We start from the raw sequence: 15121 nt of genomic DNA, 5'->3' as shown, positions 1-15121 counted from the left end.
CCAGGGCTCAGTCCTAAAGGCAACCAATTCAACTGTGATTGCTTTTTTGTTTCTTTCTTATATTCTGTTTTCTCAGTTTTCCTTTTATGCCTGTTGCCTTTTGTAATTTGGCTCTAAGGACATTTTTGATACAGGTTTGGCAAATATGTTCCATGTACAACATTGCTGTGGAGTTCCTTTCTTTTTATTGCTGCATGTTTGTTCTGTAAAACTGTAATTTGATTATTTGTCCATCTATTTTTACTTTTAGGTTTCTGGATTTATGGTGTTAGGGCTTAACTCTTACCTTACTTACATTGGTGTAAGCAAAGAGCAGGCCCCCAGCTGTACTAGGTTTTTCCAAACTTTTGCCCCCTTTGGGGGGCAAAGGGTAGCCCAAGAATAATTTGATTACACACATTTTTTCCCACTGCCTTTATTACTACATATCCAATCGAGGACATTTATAAAGAATAGCTAGTAAGCACTAGACATAAATCTCATCTGTGTGAGAAGAATCTTAACTTGAGATGCCCTTACAACATCATCTGTTGAGTTCCCCTGAGTAAAGCACTACCTTCAGTTTTGGTTCTGGCTAATTAATGTATTTTGAAGGTTCAAAGGCACCCTGTACTAAGACTGCTCCGTGGGATAGCCTGCAGTAGCCTGTGGTCTCTCCTGACTTTCCAACTTCTTTCCCTGAGCAAAGAAGAGGTAGTGGCAAGGAAGCAAAAGTAGATCTTGGGTAGTAAGAACACCCTGAATGAGGATGGGATTGCTAACATTTGAAAAAATATCTGCCCAGAAGTCACACCAAAAAAAACCAAAACCAAAAACCAAAAAAAAGCCAACCAAGAAAACAAATTAGGCCAATTAGAGCTGTCCTTCCTGGGACAGGAGCTGTCCCCAAGACACTGCCAGTGATGTGGGGAGCTGGCTGCGACCGGGGCAGCTCCAACTGGAGGCAAAACCATCCATGTCCCAGCAGTGACAGATGAGAGGCAGAAAAAGACCTCCCTAGTGCTGCCCACCATATCATCAACCCTTCTTTTCCAAAACAGCCACTCGTATGGATGAGTGGATGAGGCCTTGCATCTGTGGCTACTCATCTCTGCCCACCAACCTGGAGGCCAGTTAGTGCCAATCATAAATAAATAATTAATTTACTACATAAATACACTGTAGTACAGCTCTTGTGGCTTGACGTACAATTTTTCCCCCGATTTTATTATCTTTTACAGATATATGATGAAAGTCATTTATACAAGTGAGTCGTCTTTTCTGCATAATAAGATAGAGTGATAGGTCTAGAGCTCAAGTAAGCATTATATGAGTTACTGTAATTCATTTTAATATAGGACTTGATAAAAACAAGGTATCATATGTGACATTTAGTACAAGAGTGTGAATAAACAGAAAGCCAGAAGGAACGGTAGGATGCATCGGGGATTTCCCCACCACTGCAGTGGCAAGTTGAATAGTTGATTTATCTTACAAAAAGTGTCCAGAGCGTTAATGGTAAAATTAGTGTTTTCTAAAGAATATATATGTTGTCAGATTGCAACTTCAGAGAGAAGACAAGGCTTTCATTTATGCAGGGTGTTCTGATAATGTAAGCCAGCAAAGTTGAACCAGTTAATTTATAAACAGCAGCAGATCCAGACATATATACTGTGCTCTCCTGGATCTACCATTTCCTTGTGTAAAGGCAGCCTTCATTTTGAAATAGCCCCTTGTAGTTATTTTTAGCATTTATGTGCTTCTTAGTTAAAGACCTACATTTTGTGAGCAGCTTTGCTAGTCACTTAGGTGTTCATTCATTTCTGTACCTCAGAGGAATTTTTTGGCCTCCATTAATATTACCTGTATATATATTATGGCAGTGGCTTAAGTGCCCAACTTCCATAAATACTGGATAAGTACATAAAACACTAGGTACTGTGCAGCAAACACGAAGAAATATTCCACATGCAGATTTACCATGAAATAAGAAAATGGGTTTTAATTTGGATCTTGCCTTACTTTGGTGCGTGTATATGTAATCCAGTCCTAATGGACTTTCAGGTGCATCATCTAAACAGAAAACAATCAAACAAACAGGATGAAAGAAAGGGAGGTTTATTTATTCTCATTTTTCAGACAGGAAATTAAAGAAATGAAAATATATGGAAGAATTGGACCCCTAGTGAGATTTCTAGATCTCTACCCAGGGACTTCCTTCCTCCTCAAACATAATTATTACTATTTCCATCGCATATACTTTGGAAAGTTTTTCATGTTTCCACATGAAATACTAATTTTCTAACCCTGAACTTTCCTTTTAAGCAAAATCAATGAAAAGCTATTGTTGCTTTTACAGATGCCAGGGAGAATTATTACCATCATAGGCAACAATAAAAAAGATATTTTCACCCTCGGTAGATTGAATTACTGAGAAATAACCTTATAATTACTGTATAAAACACCCTGTTTTAACACTGGTTTTAATATCCATAAAGTTTCTGATTTATTTTTCACAAGCCAGCATCAACGAGCTAAATTCTGCCTTGCTCTAAGCTGGTGCAGTTATGCTGACCTCCATGGGACTCCACCTGTTACACTGATGGCTCTTAAGAGGCATACTGGTTTTGGATGAATATTAGTTAGGAACAAAGAGAGAGGTCTGATTTCACTGACATTGATTGAAATAAGCAGCGTCATTTTCTTGAAATCAAAGGAAATATTTTGGACTTCTAACAGTATGTTAGGTAAATCTGCTTTAAATTAGGCCTTTGTCAGACCAGTGGGGAGAAGAAGCCTTCTGATATCGCCCAGTGTGGGATTCACCAGTGGAAATGTCAGGGAACCCTTCAGTTATAGTGAACTTGCCAAATGGCCCCTTGTCCCTCGCTCCCTGGATCTTGGTTCAGATGCCTTAGCAACCTGCAGCGCTCAGCCAGCTCATGGTCTTCAGGTGAGAGAAAGGAAATTCCCCCACAGCACGCTGACGTTTCTCTCTTGCAGCTACAACCAAAAAACTGGCTCCTGGACCCACGCAAAACAACTCCTGGTTTAGTTTAGGCTGTTGATCTTGTTTGCCTCTTCTCGCTGGCTGATGTTCACCGGGTCTTCTGCAAGTCAGAGCCCTTGTCTGTCTCTTTGAGGTGAAACTGAGAGGATCATTACCTGCCTGCTGATTGCTGTTGTTGAAAGAGGAAACAATTCAACGCAGAATGACTGCACCCTCATTTTGTGTTCAGTTAATACTTACTTAAAACTAGGCCATCCCTTTTCTGTTCATCTGTTTTCTCCTGGCATGGTAAGAAACCACGCAAGTACCCTCTGTGAAATGTCTCTTTTCAAGGGGTTATATTGAGCTTTAAGTTAAGCAAACAGCACATACCTCATATTTTATAAGGAGTATTTGTTTTATTGCATGCACAAGTAATATGAACGTGATAGGTATAGTAGAAGAGTCCTGTCTTAATTGCACTTGGGCTGGGTTCATTAGAGTTTGTTGGAGGTACATTAGAACAACAGCATAGTCTCACTAGGCTGCCTGCAAAAACATTTTTGGCCCTTGGCTTACCCCTTTTACTGACAGAATTACCAGTAGCACCCACCAGTACCGGTGGCTGCAAAGAGGTCTGCAGATTGCACCCTTTCCAAAGGTATATTTTGGCAAATAGTTAGGAACATATATATGTTCCTCCTACCCCAAAATGGGTGAGATTAGGAAAAAGGCATGTAAGAATGATTTCTTTGAAATGAAGTATTTTCACTCAATTTATAGAACACCCATCTGTGAGGGTGATCCATTTTACATTTCCTTTCAAGAAATCATTTTGGTCTGAACTAAATGTTTCATGTGACCTAAAATTTATTTCTTTTCATTTTTTTTTTTCACTCCAGGTCTGCCTGAAGTGTATTTTGTTATTGTTTGGGGTTTTTTTTTGAGGGGGTGTTTCCAGGGAATTTTTCAGTCTGCAAACAGAAAAATCCATTAGTTTCACAGCTGTAGGTGTAAATGTTTTGACTTCTGACTTGAATGGATAGCTTCTCTAGTTTACAGTGGCATAAATGAAAAAAAAAAAAGAAAAAAATCAGGCCTTTGGTGAGAATATTTGATTTAAACAAAATATCAGTGTAATTAGCTAATTCTAATATTTCAAATGAGAGTATCATTCCCCCCTTATTGCAGATTTGAAGCCTATAAGAAATTGAAGGGGCTGATTCTGACAGTAGTTACCTCTGTTTTAACCATTTGCAACTCTGCTGACCTCATTAAAATTACACCAGATTTATATCCTGGTGGAGAGAAATCAGAATCAGACCAAGAACTTGGAACTTACATTATTTTTAGCACAAAAAATCCCTTGTTTTGTAAAGCACAAGAATTGCTGCAGGGCCCATAAATATTTTGTGAATCTGGTCAACAGATAAAAGTAGAAAATACTTAGAACATGAAGAAATTCATCTGTCTGTCTATTGACAGTGCCTTATGGAAGAACAAGAGTCTAGGTACAATAAGGCAATAATGAATTTAATGAAAAAGCTACAGACATTCAGCTTGTAAGCTGAGCTGCTGTTGAAAAAGATAGTACATATTTTTGCCCATATAGCAGAATTCCTTGGCTGAATGTCTATGAGTAGATTTCCATTGATAATAAATATGGAGGAAATTATTTATTGTAAATGATAATTAGACTTTCCCCAGGCTATGCATTCAGCCAGTAGCAGATACTGAATAATAACATAGGCATTATTTCTGACATTCTGCCTCCACACAAAAAAAAAAAAAGAGGATGATAGGAGCTAAACCTTGCCACGACTTTTGTTTAAAACACAGTAATATCAGCATAGGGGTAAATTAATATTTGCATGTGATTTTATATAATGACATGCATAACGTGGAGTGTAAGTCACACCCCATCTTTATCTGTGAAGTAGAAAAATCACAGTCACAAGAAGATGCTAACACAAACTCAGTCTTGAGTTTACGCAGGACTGCATTAGCACTTGCATGCAGGCTAACTTTAAGCAGTCTTTGCAGGATCTCAGCCTCAGATTTTAACCAATTTGGAATTGATTTTTGCAGCAAAAAAAAATTCTTCAGTTTATACTTGCAGTCATCACTCACATTCAGCTAACAGCAGTTCTTCTGTTACCTCAAGCAATATGGAGCTATGCTTTTGTTATAAGAGGATCTCAGTTTCATATACCCTCTTGCCATCAATTTATAGTGACTAGCACAGTGGCAATTGCAAAGACCTCAGAAACAATACATTCCTAGCCTATATGTTTTTAATTATATTTCCAAGTTTCATTTGCTGTTGGCAACTTGACGTTATTTTGATTTTACTGAGGTGAAATATATGAGTTTCAAATACAGCTTTGAAATTGATTAGGAATTAATATGGCAGCATTACAGACACAGTAGATTTACTGCTGCTTTTGCAGCTGTGTGAACTCCCATATGGAAAACCTATTGTGACCAGATCCAGATTGACATGAGCAAAGTGGCTGAGACTGGAGATAAGAGATCAGAGAAGAGGAATCTGATAGGTAAAAGCAGAAGGAGAGACTATCATGGCAAAAAAATTTATAGCCACCCCCCAGAAAAACCCAGGGAGGAGTCACAGGAAAGGTGGGACATGGCTGGATTATGGGGAAAAAAAAAAAGAAAAAAAAAAGCTTTCAAGGCAATCAGTAAATTTAAAATAACTGGTAAATGTTTTGTACACCTCTCAGAAGAACATTAACAAAATTAAACCTGGAATCACCTAGTTGATGCTGAGCGCACCCCAGCCCCATGCAGCACACGTAAGCATGCTCTGGCAGTGCTGCTTCTGGGGCAGGATTTGCAGTCATTTTTAGGAGCAGGTTTCTTGCTGACACCAAATGAGATGGAAGTGCCTGGGAGGAGAGAGGGTTCTCTGTGGAAATGTTTCATATATGGCTGCATTACACTATTAACCTTTCTGCCTTTCCTCTTCTGCAGGAGCTGCATTGAGGGCACATTTTTTGGCGTGTTAAATACAGCCAAAATGTATATGTAGCTTTATGTACAGAGCAGGACTGCTGGTGAAAAAGAGAATTGTGGGTGTATGTATGTATAAACAGAGGCTTTAAAGTGCAGTAGTCAGTCCTGTGTTAGCTAGCAGCTTCTTATATGTTTATAGTCAAATTAAGCCTTCCAAAGGTGAATGTGGCAGGAGGTTGCTACCATCTGAGATGCAATATGCTCACGTAGTGCTGGTGCAAGGAGGGGGAGCGCAGGCTCATAAATGTTCATTGCTCTGTCTTTAGAAAAGGAGTAGCAGCAGTACCCTCCCCATTGACACCCAGACAGCACACAGTTGAACAAAGTCACATTCCCAGTCCATCACTGGGCACTCAGAACTGTACTAATGTAATAAAATAGCACCCCAAGGAAAATGTTAACAGTATCCTGCTTAGGGACCCCCAGCATCCTTTTTTGCATGCCCTCTCCCCTCACACAGACTTTCACTCAGGTTTCTTGTTTTAGTGGCTATCACTCACCCCATATATTTATCTTATTAGATAAGTGTGGTTTCGACTTCAAGGTTTTCAAACTAAATGCTTCCTTCAACTTTGTTCACACTTGTCAAATCTCACTTTATATACTGAGATTTCAGCAAAACTCAAATGTCTAATTAAAAATTAGTGTCTCAACTGATTTGATATCTCTCCATGAAACCTGGAAAACAGAGAGAACTTCTCAAACATATAGTATCAATTATGTTTATGTCATTTTGACTTTTGGGCAAACTGATGTAACCACAGAGGATTAAATCCTTCCAGGTTTCTAGATAGCTGGATTCACAACCAGATTTGGATTTTGGACTGACCTGTATCTTTGCCAGCAATCTTTCCACTGCACTCAGGAGTCATCTGTATCGTTCTTCAACTTTGTACCAGATTGGTGCATCTAGTAAGGTCAAGTTTGGAGCTGAAAGCAGTGAAAAGAAAAATATTCCACGTAGTTCCAGTTTTAGATCTGATCTTGTTCACATTCAAGTCAATGAGACTTCAGTGTAAGCACTTAGCTTACATGGAAGCAGACCTATTTGGTGAATGCTATTACATTACAAATAAATGAAAGTATCCAGATATATTTCCAGCTTTGAAAATTAGGATCTTTGCAGAGCAGCTGGCTTAGAATTTTTAAAGAAGGTTTATGTATGTTCTCAGTCAGCAACGTGTCCCTAAGTATTAAGCAGGATTTATTCTTCAAAGGGCAAAAGAGAAGGTCTGTACCTAAAAGTCTGATTTTTAATACGAATATCCAAATAAACAGTTCCAGGCATGTATACGAAGATTGCATATTGTGCTGTAAAACAAGCCTGTTTCAGAAATATTTTCTCAAATGCCCAACATGAAGTGTCATATTATCATGGTGTGACCTCACATTGCATTTTTAACATTTGTATATGCAAATGGTCATATTTACATGTGCACGTGCCATTCACACATTCAAATTAAATGCAAATAAATGTTTTAGATTAAGGAGATTAATTTGGTGTGTCTCACGGTTGACACACTTTCTACAGAGGCTAGATCACTGAGACCCAAGTGCTGGGCTCTTATCCGAGAAGACAGATGGCAATTTCCTTTTGATAAGAGTTCATTTTTTTAGCAGCAAGGGAGCCCTGAAGTAACCATTTTTCTTGTGGGGAAAGCATCTTTCAGAAGCCAGATAAATCATTCTAAAATAGACAAACACAGGAACCAAGGAACTAATCAACCTGAAATGAGCTGAGTTGCAGCCCCTTTCAGAAAGTTTAGGAGACGCTCTTTGCTTTCATTTTTGCCACACACGGGAACTACCTCAGAAAATTGGAGAATTCAGATCATTTTTTCAGTGCTCTTTCCTCTTTTATGAGCACCAATACAATTTATGATTAGCAGCAATGCAAAATTTCATCAAGTCAGATGAGGTAGTTTGTTTACAGTATGTCTACATCATGCATAAAATAAACTGTTGTAGATATTTTAAAGACTGCATAAACATAAAGGTAACTAACCAGACTAAACCAAGATGGCTATGTTTAATTAAAATCTGGAACAGTGTGTGCCAGCTTATACGGATCTGGAACATTTCATACTTGTAAGTTATAAATGTGGACAGCTGGGAACCACTGTGGGTAGTCTGTAAGTACTGACCTGCTGTTAAAGGAGTCAGTCAACTACTCTTTGTAGTTACTTATATTTAAATATATTAAATATATTTAAATATATTTGCTCTCCTTTTTGGTAAACATTTAAGACCCAGCCTCAGACATGCTGACACCTTCGATTTAGTTTATCTTGTAGGATTAGACCCAAACAGGGATCACTTTCCTCTGGTTTCCTTTCCTCTCTTTTCTATCTGTCACTAGTAGAGCAGAAATGAAAATGGCTGGGGTGGTTTCCACTCGCTCCTTGCCTGTGCCCTAATGTGTTCTTCATTATTCACGTCTCCAGTAATTTGGTCCTAGAGATCTGGCAATGATGTCTGCTTTTTATTTGCTTTGCTATGGCTCTATTAAAAATATGCCTTTTTTTATTTTGTAAATTGTTATCATAGTTTTTCAGACTGGTTCCAATTTGACCAGCAGCACCTTGTTTACAAAGATATTGTGAGAAATTTTGTGCATCCTCCTCTATCCATGTCATATCAAGGCATACATGAGCACTGCGTGCTTCCCATCACCTCAGGTCGCGTCGCTTTGCATTGAATCAAGTCATGTCACATCAGTGATACCACTATCAGTACTTATCCCTGATAGAAAAATCAGCATAGATTTAGACAGCAAATAGCTCAGCCACAATGAATGTATATAATGAGCAGATTAAGTATCTGTGAGAACCAGATATTTTAAGTGTCCCTGGCAAGTCACTGCTTTCAGATACTTCAATATCCTTGTCTCTACATTGTATTCTGCACCTAAATATCTGATATAAGTGCATATTCTAAAATGTCTGTCGAAGCAGCCTGTTTGGAACTCTTACCATCTACAACCATTTGCAAATATATACCTGTGCAGTTTTTAAATGACCAGACATTATTGGATGGGTCTGGGTATTGTAACTACATTGTATAGTTTATAGGTTGGTCATATCCCAGCACTGTACAAATAACAAATGTTGACAGATTTTTTTTTTTTTTTCATAATTTGGGATTTGCTTCAAACATTTGCCTGCTAGGGCATGTTTTCAAAGAGTTATGCATGATTAGGCTCTATGACAGCCATTTTATTAGACAATTTACCCTGTTGTTCATTTATAAAAGTTAAATGTTGTAATTATCCTATTACATAAACTAAAAAGAAGGGAGGGGAGGGTCAAAATAAAAAACAAAGTCTCTACTGGATATCTAAATCATACAGGGTTTCCAAAATGTTTGATCATAGTATCTTTATGGATAAAATTAATTTCTTTTGGTTTATATTACCTATGTATTTTCTCTCTTGGCTTTCTTGGGATCTGCATGTTCACAGGTTTCTTGAGAATTTGACTTATTTTTCTTAAGACCCTAAAAAATAAATTAAACCGGCAGAGCTCAGGCAGCCATAGTTGAAAAATTTGGCTGCAAAATTCTATATAAATGCTAAGTGGTCTTCTTATTGTTGATTATTACAAACATTTATTTGGCACTCATCCCTGTGGTATCTAGGTGCTCTCCCAGGATTAAGTTGAAGCAGTTTTTCCAGTGTCTTTTTTAAAATTCCTTTAGGGATTTTGAGATTTGATATAGGTCCAAGGGAGCTATCAACTGGTACAAGGTATATATGCATACTGAAGATAATTAGGAATATAAGCATTAATACTATGTAAAGAATTTGCCAGAAGAGCCACTAAGGACTTCCAGGGAAACTGTACTTCTGCATCAATTTGTTTATGTTTAGAAACCAAGCACCTGGGTATCTAGGTTGGAATGCTCTGCTTCTGTGTCTTCAAGGTATTGAAGACACTTTCATATTGTTCTTGTTAGATATAGTCTGCAGTTACTGGAATGGGGTGGTGTGGTGGGTTAGCTTTGGCTAACAGCCAAATGCCCACCCAGCCGCTCACTCACTGCCTCAGTGAGATGAGGGACAAAATAGGATGAGAAACCTGATGGGTCAAGATAGAGAGACTGCTTACCAATCACTGTCGTGGGCAAAACAGACTCAACTTGGGGATAATTAATTTATTGCCAATTAAAATAGATTCAGGTAGTGAGAAACAAAAAGGCAAACATTAAAACAACATCTTTCCTTCCCCCTCTCCCAGACTCAACTTCGCTCCTTCACTCCTGACTCCTCCAGTGGTGCAGGGGGCATAGGGGGCTATGGTCAGCCCAGAACAGTTCCTTTCTGCTGTTCCTTCCTCTTCACACTTTTCCCCTGCATTTGCATGGGCTCTCCATGGATCTCAGTTCTCATCAAGAAATATCCTTCCGCTCCAGTGTGGAGTCCTCCAAGGGCTACGGTGAGAATACCTGCTCTCCTGTGGAGCACCTTCTCCTCCTTTCTCTGGCCTTGGTGTTCCCTCTGTTATTTTCACTCTTTTTTTCCCCTCCTTCTCTGCAGCTCCCCTACTACCAAAATCTCACCATCTACAACCAATACAGATGATAATGCTGGTCACAGTAATGAAGAAGGTACCAGAATATCCTCAAAAGCCTGTCTTTTTCCCTTAAGGCCAAGTGACTACAACCCAGAATCTGTCTCACGAGCCACTGTGAAAAAATGGGAGTAAAACCCACTAGATTTTAACGTGTAATTCTCTCATAATCTAAACACAGATAAAAATCACATAGATTCTCAGTTAAAAATTCTTACAAAAGCAAATGCCATGCTAATAAAAATTTAATTTCCATGATCATTTTTCACATAGTCTGGATAAAAAAGAAAAATGTCATGTATTGCCTATTGAGAGCCATTGCTGAATTCTTCTCAACTTTTAGAGTTATTTAAATCAAAGGATTTTTCTGTTTTCCCTTGAAAAGCACTGGTTTAGGCAAACACTCTCAGTAGCTGATCAGTAGCTGATCTAGTAGTGTAATGCTCCCTACAGAAAGGATTGTCTGAGTACATAAAAGACTGAGGATCTGTCGGTCCCTAATCAAATATACTGCTTTTGTACACTAATTTAATCTCCAGGGGATATCCAGAAATGTGAGTTTTTTAACAGCATTCCTGAAAAACACCAATACTATTTTGTAAAATGAAGTTGTGCCTGCTGTTACTCCACAATACGTCCCTCCATTCTCCATTGCTGCATTCAGACAGTGTATCTTCATTCTTAGCCTCTCCAACAAGTCCTTCAGAAAATACGCAAGATCTAACTTTATTCTTATACTGGCACTACATAAAGTGACCTTACCTTTCAGGTTACAGGCCTGTTTTTTTCATATGATGCTCTGGCATCCTGAAATGTCTTGGCTTTTCATTTCATCAGTCAAACCGTTTGGTTTTTTTCTTGGTATTTGTTGAATGAGTGATATTGTAATGAGTAAAACTGGCTCTTTGATTTCCAGACCAGGGGAATGAAAGTTCAGTAGGATATGCCCTTTATAGAGAAAAGTAAAATTACTATGTAGGCTATCAAATCCGATCTTGTATTCAGCAATCCATGAATGCGTGATCGGTTTCTCACAGCAAGTTCACTGAGATACTAAGTTAGCTTTGGAAGAAAAGGGAGGAAGAGAGTATTCTTCCAGAAGGAAAAAGTATTTGTGGTTCTCAAGAAAGCTGCTTGCAGCATTGACTCTACCACACTTTTCTTGAAATTGTGCTTTTTGAAGACTATTTCTTAACCCTAGAAACTCTCACTTCACAAGTTACAGTTCTAGGATCTTGTAAGTAGTGCCTCTTTCATCCCCCATCATTTTACAGGTTAGTTTTACTTGTGTGAATTCTGTTTGCTGCAGTGGAATGGCTCCTGCTTTACGCTGAGTTAGAGCAGAACAACTTTCATATGCTTTTCCTTTAAAAGTTCAGCTTTGGGAAGTCAGAATAATGTACTGAAGCTACTCAGTTATTACAAGATTCTTCCTTGTAAAGTTTGCTTCCCCATATAATCATGTCCTTAGCGGAGGCATCCTTGACAGGGCTGACCTCTCACTTTAAACTAAGATCGCTGTTACCTGCTGTTATGGCTGGTGTTTTGAGTGGGAGCAGAAATTTGGGCACTGGAATTGACAGCTCTAAAGGTCTCAGCCTTCCAAATTAAATCTTTATTTAAATACAGAAACAAAATGGGAAGAGCCCTTTGTGGGATCTTGCATAAAATATTTCTAATATTTGCAGTAAGTGTTCTCAGGGATCCAACCTGCACTGAGAAACGGCATAAACCTCTCAAGTCAGAGATTTTGTTTTTAAAATAAAGGCAAGATATAATGTGTTAGAAGTTACCTTGGTGTCCAGACATAATGAAATGAGGTGTATTTCTCTGTCCCCAATTTGCACGCAATATAAAAGGGGTCAGTTTAACAGAGTGTAACTTGCAGTCAACAGCTTCCCAAAGCACTCAAAGAAAAATGCATCTTCTCATTTTTAATCAGACTTATGAATAGATAGGGATGTTTTTATATGCACTTGGAAGTCTCTTACCCTGCGAGTTGGCCCATTCATTATGATTTTTCCTGGAACATGGTACTACCCAGGATACCTATGCATATCATAGCCTCTGCCATCATTTTTAATAAGTAGCTTATCTCTGGGATGCAACTAAAAGCAATCCTGAGTGTCTCCAGGGTTTGTTGTAATTAAATTTTATTGTTGTATTTGAAAATGTATAGTTTCTAAAAAGTGGAAAAGAGATTCTAGGAGGTGGTAGTCTGATTTTTAGAAGGTTTTAACCCTTTTTAGTTTCCAGATGCACAAGCTTACTTATGCTCCCCAACTAACTTCCTATATGCAACTGAAGCCATAAACTATAGCAGCTAGTGTAGTTTATTAGCTGATGTCAGGTAACCATGCAAAGATTATCATTTATACCGGCAGTCAGATGCTGTAGGATCATAGGCACAGTAATTTGTGGGTGCCTAATAAGATTGCAGAAGGCATTTTCTGAAAGTCTTACACTTTTGCTGCTGCCCCTTTCTTCTCCAAGTATTTACAGCTACAAGGGAATTACTCCAAGTCCCAGTGCTGCCCATGAAGTGCAGGGTTTACCAGCTTCTGATCTGGACAATAAAGAAATGTCACTGTTTTGAGCAGAAAACTGACAAGCACATCTGTTCTGTTATCTGGCAGTATACTGCCGTGCTCAGGCACCACCACCCAAGTCGCTGAGGAGTGCATGAAACTACATTTGGGCTCACACCTTGTGCAGTCAGTGGAATTCCTTGCACTCTGCATTGAAGGACTGAGCTTTGCCTTGGTCATTGTGCCCTTCTCCGCTCTCTTCACAGCTCATTCAGACTGCTAATCAAGCAGTCATTGCAGTTTTCCCCTTTGTTTTTTATTCCTGCTTGGTTTTCTTGCCATGGGATGCTGCGGACTGATTTTGGAGATTCACACAACAATTTTTTCCAAATCAAAATATTTCCTCCAACAATGTCATCTTTTCTGTCCAGCATTGCTACTAATCTTTATTTAGTTATTTACTTTACAATTTCTAGAGGGGTTGGATGTGCCCAAGGCACCCCTTTAGGCAACACTTTATATCAAGGTTCCATTTATAAATACTTCATGAAGGGCTAATGAATGATTAATAGATGTTTTAATGTATGGCCAATCAATTGTTGCAGATTTCACAACGTCCAACAGACAAGTAGGTTTCTTATAAGCATAGATTATAACCATATCTGACATCTTCTACTGATGGGCTTCTGAACATCTATAACATACACACTACTCATATCTGTAACATGCTTAAAACATCTACTAATCACTGATTAATTTTTTATAACCTGTTTTGAAGCAGAGCCTGTCTGTGGAGTACATCCCTTACCGGTGTCTGTGACTCTCCATTTCTATAGGATTGATAATTTACCCGTCATCTAAGGACTTAGAACTCCTACTAATTTCAGCTCAAACATGAAGCGTTTCTGAGTTAGCTTCAGCATTTTCACCTCAGCCTAAGAAAAAATGTCTTTGCTGTCCCCAGACTTTTTCCCCCTCAAACTTCTGTCTACTTTACCCTGCTAACATGCATTTTGCAAGCTGAGCTAAAAAGCAATGTTTCTTAGGGGGCAAACCCACTCTAAAATACATTTTCAGCCTCTTGAACTCTGTTTGTTTGATTGTTCTCAGGACAGCCATCCCAGTGATGATGGTTCCCAGTGTTTTTTAATTATTTTTTTTTTCTGTCATACCTGTGTGCTTGGTTCAGAGTTTGTCCATTCTCAAAAAAGGATGAGAAAATATAAACTTCACAATAATCCAGTGGACAAGCCATCTTCCACAAGACATTTGATTCTGACAGAGGAACGCACATTTTGCATGTTTGATAAACCTAAGTGTTGATAGGGGTGTTCCTCTGTGGGATTCCAATGGTCTCCTAAGGTGAAAGCCGCGGGGGTGATCTGTGCTTTATATGGAGCACTCGGGTAATCTGACTGAAGTGGGCAGTACAACTCACTTCCTGAAAATGTCTGAGTCCTGCAGTTAATCATTTGCAGTTGAGAAGCAGTAAGTTGCTTAGTATCAGATTTTGCAAATGAATTTTGAATTTTTAGTTGATTTCTACTGAACTTATTCAAAGAGTTGAGGCTTCTGCTGTGATTTATCTAGATGTTGAGACCAATTCTTTACTGATGCAAATTAAACGGATCTGCAGGTTTTTCTCATTTCTGGGGTCATTAGTAAAATAGCCTCTGTTCTGAATATCCCCAAGTAAATATCCCACTCCCATTCAAATCAAATACTAATCTTTCACTGATTGCTGTTTACAGCAGGGTTAGGCTGCTACACCTGCAGCATTAACACATTGAACCTAAAGAAATACCTCAAGCATAACTCAAAAAAAAAGAAAGAGAGGAAAGGGTAAAAAAAGAGAGTTTTATTCTTCAATATTAACATCGAATTTCCTCTGGCTTTTTTAAAACCATTCATTGTCAAAGACACCAAAGCCTCAGAAATAAGAGCCTCTCAAAACTACTCAAGCTCTTGGAGTAGACAGTTTTTTACCCACGTTAGCACAATCACTTTTATGTTATCCAGTTAAC

At 38.5% G+C, this 15121-nt stretch overlaps 1 protein-coding gene across 2 annotated transcripts in view; it reads left to right on the top strand.

Annotated features, from left to right (window-relative positions):
* Positions 1-15121, top strand: part of POU6F2 (POU class 6 homeobox 2) — a 313847-nt gene that overhangs the window by 241416 nt on the left and 57310 nt on the right. The window lies entirely within an intron of this gene.

Source organism: Nipponia nippon, unplaced genomic scaffold (genome assembly GCF_047370975.1).
Source record: "Nipponia nippon isolate SJK-2023a ecotype South Korea unplaced genomic scaffold, ASM4737097v1 scaffold_1, whole genome shotgun sequence".
NCBI classification, from domain to species: Eukaryota; Metazoa; Chordata; class Aves; order Pelecaniformes; family Threskiornithidae; genus Nipponia; species Nipponia nippon.
This window is presented reverse-complemented; position numbering and strand designations above follow the sequence as displayed.